Raw genomic sequence first — 7,284 nt, forward strand, 5'->3', positions numbered from 1 at the left:
CATTGGCATTTACATTCATTCATTCATTTATTTACCAAACATGTGTTAAGCATTTGTGATGTGCCAAGTAAATATACTTTCCATGATTTTTGTTGTTAATAATTTTTTTAATGCAAGTGATCCTTCTCGAACCCCCTTAAGGAAATTTAGCAGCCCCCTCCCAGGTGAGCCCATAGCAGTACATTTGCCGAAGTCTGAGTGATGCCATTTAAATAATAGCTGGCATATGGGGAGCCTTTCCTACTTCAAGGTCTTACTCCTTTTGAGGACTTTTTACCAGCAAAAGATGAAAATATGTCTCCTCCTTGCTCTTAGTCTTCTGGGCAATAATAATTGGCTCAAATACACACACATATACACATATACAAATATACATATGAAAATACACATCTCCTAGTGCTTAATAATAACTCTCAGATACCTTCCATTTCATTAAAGAAGGGAAATATTTTTCTTGCTACAGCATAATTTGTATATATTCTTTTGGAAACTCTTTTATAGTATTATACCAACAATACTAACCCTCCTTTTCAGTATTTATTATTTATTTTCCTATTTTCCGGTTATGTCCTGGGCCTGCTAGGATCTTGTTATATCATAAACCCTTCAGGACCATCTCATATACTTTGTAACCCTGAGTGCACGCCTTCTCTGTTTATTACTCGGCTTTGTATTCACAGAAGAACAGTGTGGAGCGGGAGAGGTAGGGAGTTGCTGGGACCTTCTCAGACTTGATTCAATTAGTTTCTTAGCACCTTTTTACCTTCTCTGTGCTCTTTCCTTTGTCCTAAAGGCTTTCAATGAGGCCCTTGCGCCTCACTCTGAAGCCTTTAGCCCAGGGTATGTGTCGCAATGAGGAAATTGCTGCTTCTCCTTTCTCCATCTTGCTCTTCTCCTCTGGCAGTTTCAGTTGGCTGAGTGACTTTAGGAAGATCTAGGTCCTGCATGAGCTCAGAGGGATTAGATGGAGCTCCCAGTGTCCTCTCTGGTTTGGGTTCCTGTTTCACGGTTGGTGCCAGGTATGATTCATCGTTTGTGCCTTGGTGGTAGGGCTACTATTTCTTCTTTCAAGATGGAGGTCTTTGTTTTCCTTTGTACATTTTTATTGCTGCTTTTGTCTTTATTAGATTTTGAAAGAGAAGAGAGGGATAAAAATGCATTTTCCTCACCCTTTTAGACCACAGGACTAAGGTATGGAGTAGATTTCCCTGTCCCATTGATTCTAGGCTTGACCACGTGCCTTTCTTTGGCCAATTGATGTATGGGCAGGAGTGACCATGTGCAATTGCAGGCTGGGGCCTCAAGAGACATCATGTGCTTCAGCTTGCCCTCCTGACCTCTGTTGTTACCATGAGAAGGGCATACTCCTGCAGGCCCCTGGTGCCAAGAGAACGAGTGGTATAAAGGTATAAAAGAAAAAAAAACCCTTGGCCGTTGAGTCGATTCTGACTCATAGTGACCCTATAGGACAGAGTAGAACTGTCCCACAGGATTTCCAAGAAGTGCCTGGTGGATTTGAACTGCCAACCTTTTGGTTAGAAGACATAGCTCTTAACCACTGCGCCACCAGTTTCCAAGGAAGGTATAGTGCTAGCCTATTACGCTCATACTATTTGTTCATCTCTGATTCGAGGCTCCTGACAACCTCTCTGGATTATCCAAAGATAAGCCTCAGACAAATCAGCTTCTGAAATTTAAAGGCTAGTGCAAAAAAAAAAAAAAGAAGCTTCACTAAATGAAACTGATCTAGCTTGGAATAGTGTAGATTGTCTGAATAAGGTTTGCAAGAATATTAGGAAGACGAGGTGACAGTTTGGAATGGAGGAAACGCACTGAACTTAAAATGAATTGACGTGAGTTTTGTTCTGAGTCTGGTTTGTTTTTAAACCCATGGCAAACCAGTTAATACCCCTGAGGCGCAGTGTCCTGAAGAGTAATATGAACACACGAATTTATGTTTCTTTCCATTCAAAACTCAAAAAAAATCTAAAATCTATAACAAAATAACAAATCAGTCCAAAAATAGTTCTGTAAATAGCCTATAACTGTTGTCTACTCCTTAGATCTGTATCAGACCTTAACCATAGACTGAAATCCTCACAGGTAAGCTAGTATTAAAATACTTGTATTGCTAACTAAGTTTCTTCTTAAAAACAAAATAGAACAACAGAAAACCTTCTGTTCTAGTTGGTCATTGCCGCAATTGTGGTCCACTAGAGTCAGCAGGGTCTGGACTTGCTAAGGTCCCTGGGTGGCGCAAACGGTTTATGTTCGGCTACTAACACAAAGTTGGTGGTTCAAACTCACCCAGAAGCACCATGGTAGAAAGTCCTGGTGATCTACTTCAGTAAAGATTACAACCAAGAAAAACTTACGGAGTTTAGTTCTACTCTGTAACACATGAGGTTGCCATGAATCAGAATCCACTTGAAGGCAGCAGGATTTATTTTTTGGACTTTGCTAGTTATATTAGGTATTATTTTTAGAGATGATTAAACTACAATTATGTGAGCATATATCTTCATAAAATCTAAGGAATATTTTGCTTCAGTTAGTATATTTAAATATTTTAATGAGTCAAATAAGAATTGAGGGGTACAGAAATTGTTACATCATTTTTGGTGGCCAATTTGGAAATTTATTTTTAAAAAATCTTCAGGTGTTCATGCTCCTTGCTGTGTATTCTTCTAAAAATTTATTTTAATGAAATGTCAGAGATGCAACTAAAGATTGATTACAAGGATCAAAGTATTATTTATTTATTTTTTAAAATGTTCTTTGAAAATAAACAGCACCATACTCACACAAATACAGTTACCAAATCATTTGATTGCTGCCTTATTAAAGTCAAATAATTGATAAGCTGACTAAACTGTTAATCTTTCAACTAGTAGGATTTTGTTGATAGTAGAGAATTTATAAGTTCTGTGCTCTCTTTTGAGCCAGAGGGGTACAGGGCCATAGCTGTCATTCTCCCTAGAGAAGAAGGTAATATTGACTCTGCTGAGAATTTATTTTCATATATTTCTTTAGTTCTCATGAAAATGAGAATTATTTTCTCCATTTAGTGCTTGCTGCTTTCTTGACCATGGACAACCACACTTCTAAGGAATCTCTAACTTATTTTAATGTAGCCCATTCCTGTTTAGGAAAATCAACCAACATGAATAACATAAATGACAATTTTGTTTCAATATTAGTGTATTCCTGATCCCATCTTTCCAACTGGGCAAAGTTAATAAAGATTTCTAATAGAAGATTTTGGTAGAGAGAAATAGAAATCTCTTTATCACATTTAATATTTTTTTAGTATCTAATTTCAATGAGGTATAAGATTAAATAAAAAAAGCAAATGGAATATGAAGTTTCAACTATATTTGTTTCTTTTTTTTTTCATTTTACTAGAGTAGCAAAATACTGTTTTGCAAAAATGTCACTGCAAGCCCTATTTAATGAAATTCACATTCAAGTTGATATTATCTTGGTTAAGATTATAATAGCTACAGGCAATTATTCTGCAAACTATCTTCAAAACTCTCTGGCAGACCAATTTTCACATTATTTTTTGTAAACTGCTCCTTTTGGTGGAAAAAGACTGAAAAATTATCAGAGTCTTCATATACTGAAATCCAGGCTTGACATTGGTTTTACTCAGAGCAAATTAGGGCAATTCCTGTTGCGAAGACCTGTCCTTTGACTTACAAACCCCTGGTCTGTGAGTGTCTTTTGTTTATGAACAAAGTCTGGGCCTTTCTCCTGAGAGCTCTGGCCTCTGCTCCACTTCCTGGCCCTGCTTGGAAAGCTGGCATGCTCTTGCCCACCTTTGTGCTGCTGGGGAAATCACAGACTCCGGCATTTCCCTCCAGCCTCCTGTGGCTGAAGCAGCTTTCCACTGCTGAGGCACTTACTTCTTCGTCATTCAGGCCCAACTATGAGAGACTTTTTTATGGGTTCTCTGGCTTAAAATCACAATTAGAAGCAATATAAAAATAACCTAATGAATGATCAGATCATTTCCGTAATACTATTTGGGACACACACAACTTTGTTTCTATATCAGAGTATGTGAGTGAACAGCTTATGCTTTCAGAAATTGCTCCTTTAAAATACATCCCAACTACTTCTCTCTCCATCAAAATACATGATAATGGAGTCAAAGTTTAAGCAACATGATGATCATTGGTCTTCTTCAATATAAGAATGAATCAATATAGAGAAGCCTTCATGCATTTTGGGATACAACATTGATATTACTTTTTAAAAGGCAAAGTTTCCTCTGTGGGGATATGCTAGGAATCTCAAGTATCTCTTAACTGATAAATGAGGAGTTAATAGAGGCTTTAGCTCACATCCCTCCCAAATTTCTAACGCTGTTGTAAGTTACTATATGGTTCCATCTTGATTTTCAAAGGAATGACTTTAGCCAGGTAGCTTGGCCTATCTGGCCCTAACTTTCTCAGCCTTGAAAGGCGAACAATGTGGAAATGTACATGACAGAATTGAAATGGTAGCATGACATAATATATGTGAAAGGACTTCGCAAAGTGTAACACGCACCACAAGTGAAAGGACTATTGTTTTTTTTTTAGTTATTTTTTTTATTGTTGTAGTTTAAGTGAAAGTTTACAATTCAAGTTAGTCTTTCATACAAAAATTTATACATACATTGTTATGTGACCCTAATTGCTCTCCGTATGCTGTGACAGCACACTCCTCCTTTCCACCTCTGATTTCCCATGTCCATTCAACCAGCTCCTAACCCTCTCTGCCTTCTCATCTCACCTCTGGACAGAAGCTGCCCATTTAGTCTCATGTATTTACTTGAGCTAATATGCACACTCTTCACGAGTATAATTTTATGTCCCACAGTACAGTCCAATTTTTTTCTGAAGAGTTGGCCTTGGGAATTGGTCTAGTTCTGGGTTGACAGAGAGTCTGGAGGCCATGCTTTCTGGAGTTCCTCCAGTCTCAGTCAGATCATTAAATCTGGTCTTTTTACTAGAATTTGAGTTCTGCACCCCATCCTTCCCCTGCTCCATCAGGGACTCTCTGTTGTGTTCCCTGTCAGGGTGGTCATTGGTGGTAGCCGGGCAATATCCAGTTCTGGCTGATGGAGTCTCTGGTCTATGTGGCCCTTTTGTCTCTTGGGCTAATATTTTCCTTGTGACTTTGGTGTTCTTCATTCTCCTTTACTCCAGGTGAATTGGGACCAATTGATGCATCTTAGATAGCCACTCTCTAGCTTTTAAGACCCCAGACGCCACTCACCGAAGTAGGATGCAGAACATTTTATTAATAAACTTTGTTATGCTATTTGACCTAGATGTTCCCTGAAAGCATGGTCCCCAGACCTCCATCCTGCTACTCTGTCCATCGAAGTGTTAGAAAACAACTTAGCTTTGGTTTAGTCCAGTTGTGCTGACTTCCCCTGTAGTGTGTGGTGTCCTTCCCTTCACCTAAGATAAATCTTGTCTACTATCTAGTTAGTAACACTCTCCCTCCCTCCCCACCCTAGTAACCATCAAAGAATGTTTTCTTTTGTGTTTAAACCTTTTCTTGAGTTCTTTTAATAGTGGACTTACACAATATTTGTCCTTCTGTGACTGACTAAATTCACTCAGCATAATGCTCTCCAGATTTCTCCAAGTTATGTTTCACGGCTTCATTGCTGTTCTTTATCATTGTGTAGTATTCCATCGTGTGGATATACCATAATTTCTTTATCCATTTGTCCGTTAATGGGCACCTAGGTTTTTCCATCTTTTTGCTATTGTGAACAGTGCTGCAATGAACATGGGTACGCATATATCTATTCATGTGATAGCTCTTATTTCTCTAGGTTACATTCCAAGGAGCCGGATTGCTGGATCGTATGGTATTTCTATTTCTAGCTTTCTAAGGAAGTGCCAAATCGATTTCCGAAGTGGTTATACCATTTCACATTCCCACCAATAGCATATAAGTGTACCAGTCTCTCCACAACCTGTCTGGCATTTATTGTTTTGTGTTTTTTTGATTAATGCTAGCCTTGTTGGGGTGAGATGTTTCTCATTGTAGTTCTGATTTGCATTTCTCTAATGGCGAATGATCGGAGCATGTCTTCATGGTTCTGTTAGCCACCTGAATGTCTTCTTTGGCGAAGAGCCTGTTCATATCCTTTGTCCATTTTTTAATTGAGTTAGTTGTCTTTTTGTTGTTAAGGTTTTGCAGTATCTTATAGCTTTTAGAGATTAGACACTGATCGGATTTGTCGTAGCCAAAAATTTTTTCCCATTCTGTAGGTTGTCTTTTGACTCTTTTCATAAAGTCTTTCGATGCACAAAGTGTTTGATTTTTAGAAGCTCCCAGTTATCTAGTCTCTCTTTTGGTGCTTGTGCATTGTTACTTATAGTTCATATTCTGTTTATGCCATGTATTAGGGCTCCTAGTGTTGTCCCTATTTTTTCTTCCATGATCTTTATCCTTTTCGTTTTTATATTTAGGTCTTTGATCCATTTTGAGTTCGTTTTTGTGCATGGTGTGAGGTATGGGTCTTGTTTCAGTCTTTTGCAGATGTATATCCAGCACCATTTGTTAGAAAGACTGTCTTTCCCCCAATTAACAGACTTTGGGCCTTTGTCAAATATCAGCTGCTCATGGGTGGATGAATTTATGTCTGGATTCTCAATTCTGTTCCATTGGTCTATGTGTTTGTTGTTTTACCAGTCCAGGCTGTTTTAACTACCATGGCAGTATAATAGTTCTAAAATCAGGTAGTGTGAGGCCTCACACTTTGTTCTTCTTCTTGAGTAATGCTTTACTTATCCGGGGCCTTTTCCCTTTCCATATGAAGTTGGCGATTTGTTTCTCCATCTCATTAAAAAGTGCTATTGGAATTTGAATCAGGATTGCATTGTATCTGTAGATCGCTTTGGGTGGAACTCACATTTTTACAATTTGAGTCTTCCTATTGATGAGCAATGTATGTTTTTCCACTTATGCAGGTCTGTTTTGGTTTCCTGCAGTAGTGACTTGTACTTTTCATTGTATAGGTCTTTTACATCTCTGGTTAGATTTATTCTTAAGCATTTTATCTTTTGGGGGGGCTATTGGAAATGGTCTTGATTTGGTGACTTCCTCTTCGAAGTTCTCTTTGTTGGTGTAAAGGAATCCAACTGATTTTTGTATGTTTATCTCATATCCTGATACTTTGCTGAAATCTTCTATTAGTTCCAGTAGTTTTCTTGTGGATTCTTTGGGGTTTTCTGTGTATAAGATCATATCATCTGCAAATAGAGATACTTT

General features: G+C 38.1%; 1 long non-coding RNA gene across 1 annotated transcript in view; it reads left to right on the plus strand.

The window, feature by feature from the left end:
* The first annotated feature begins 892 nt into the window (after positions 1 to 892).
* Positions 893 to 7,284, plus strand: part of LOC111819143 (uncharacterized) — a 20,624-nt gene continuing 14,232 nt past the window's right edge. Inside the window, exon 1 of the long non-coding RNA XR_002822903.1 lies at positions 893 to 1,019. This is a non-coding gene — a long non-coding RNA (uncharacterized LOC111819143). The remainder of the gene's footprint in view (positions 1,020 to 7,284) is intronic.

Source organism: Trichechus manatus, unplaced genomic scaffold (genome assembly GCF_000243295.1).
Source record: "Trichechus manatus latirostris isolate Lorelei unplaced genomic scaffold, TriManLat1.0 scaffold00276, whole genome shotgun sequence".
NCBI classification, from domain to species: Eukaryota; Metazoa; Chordata; class Mammalia; order Sirenia; family Trichechidae; genus Trichechus; species Trichechus manatus.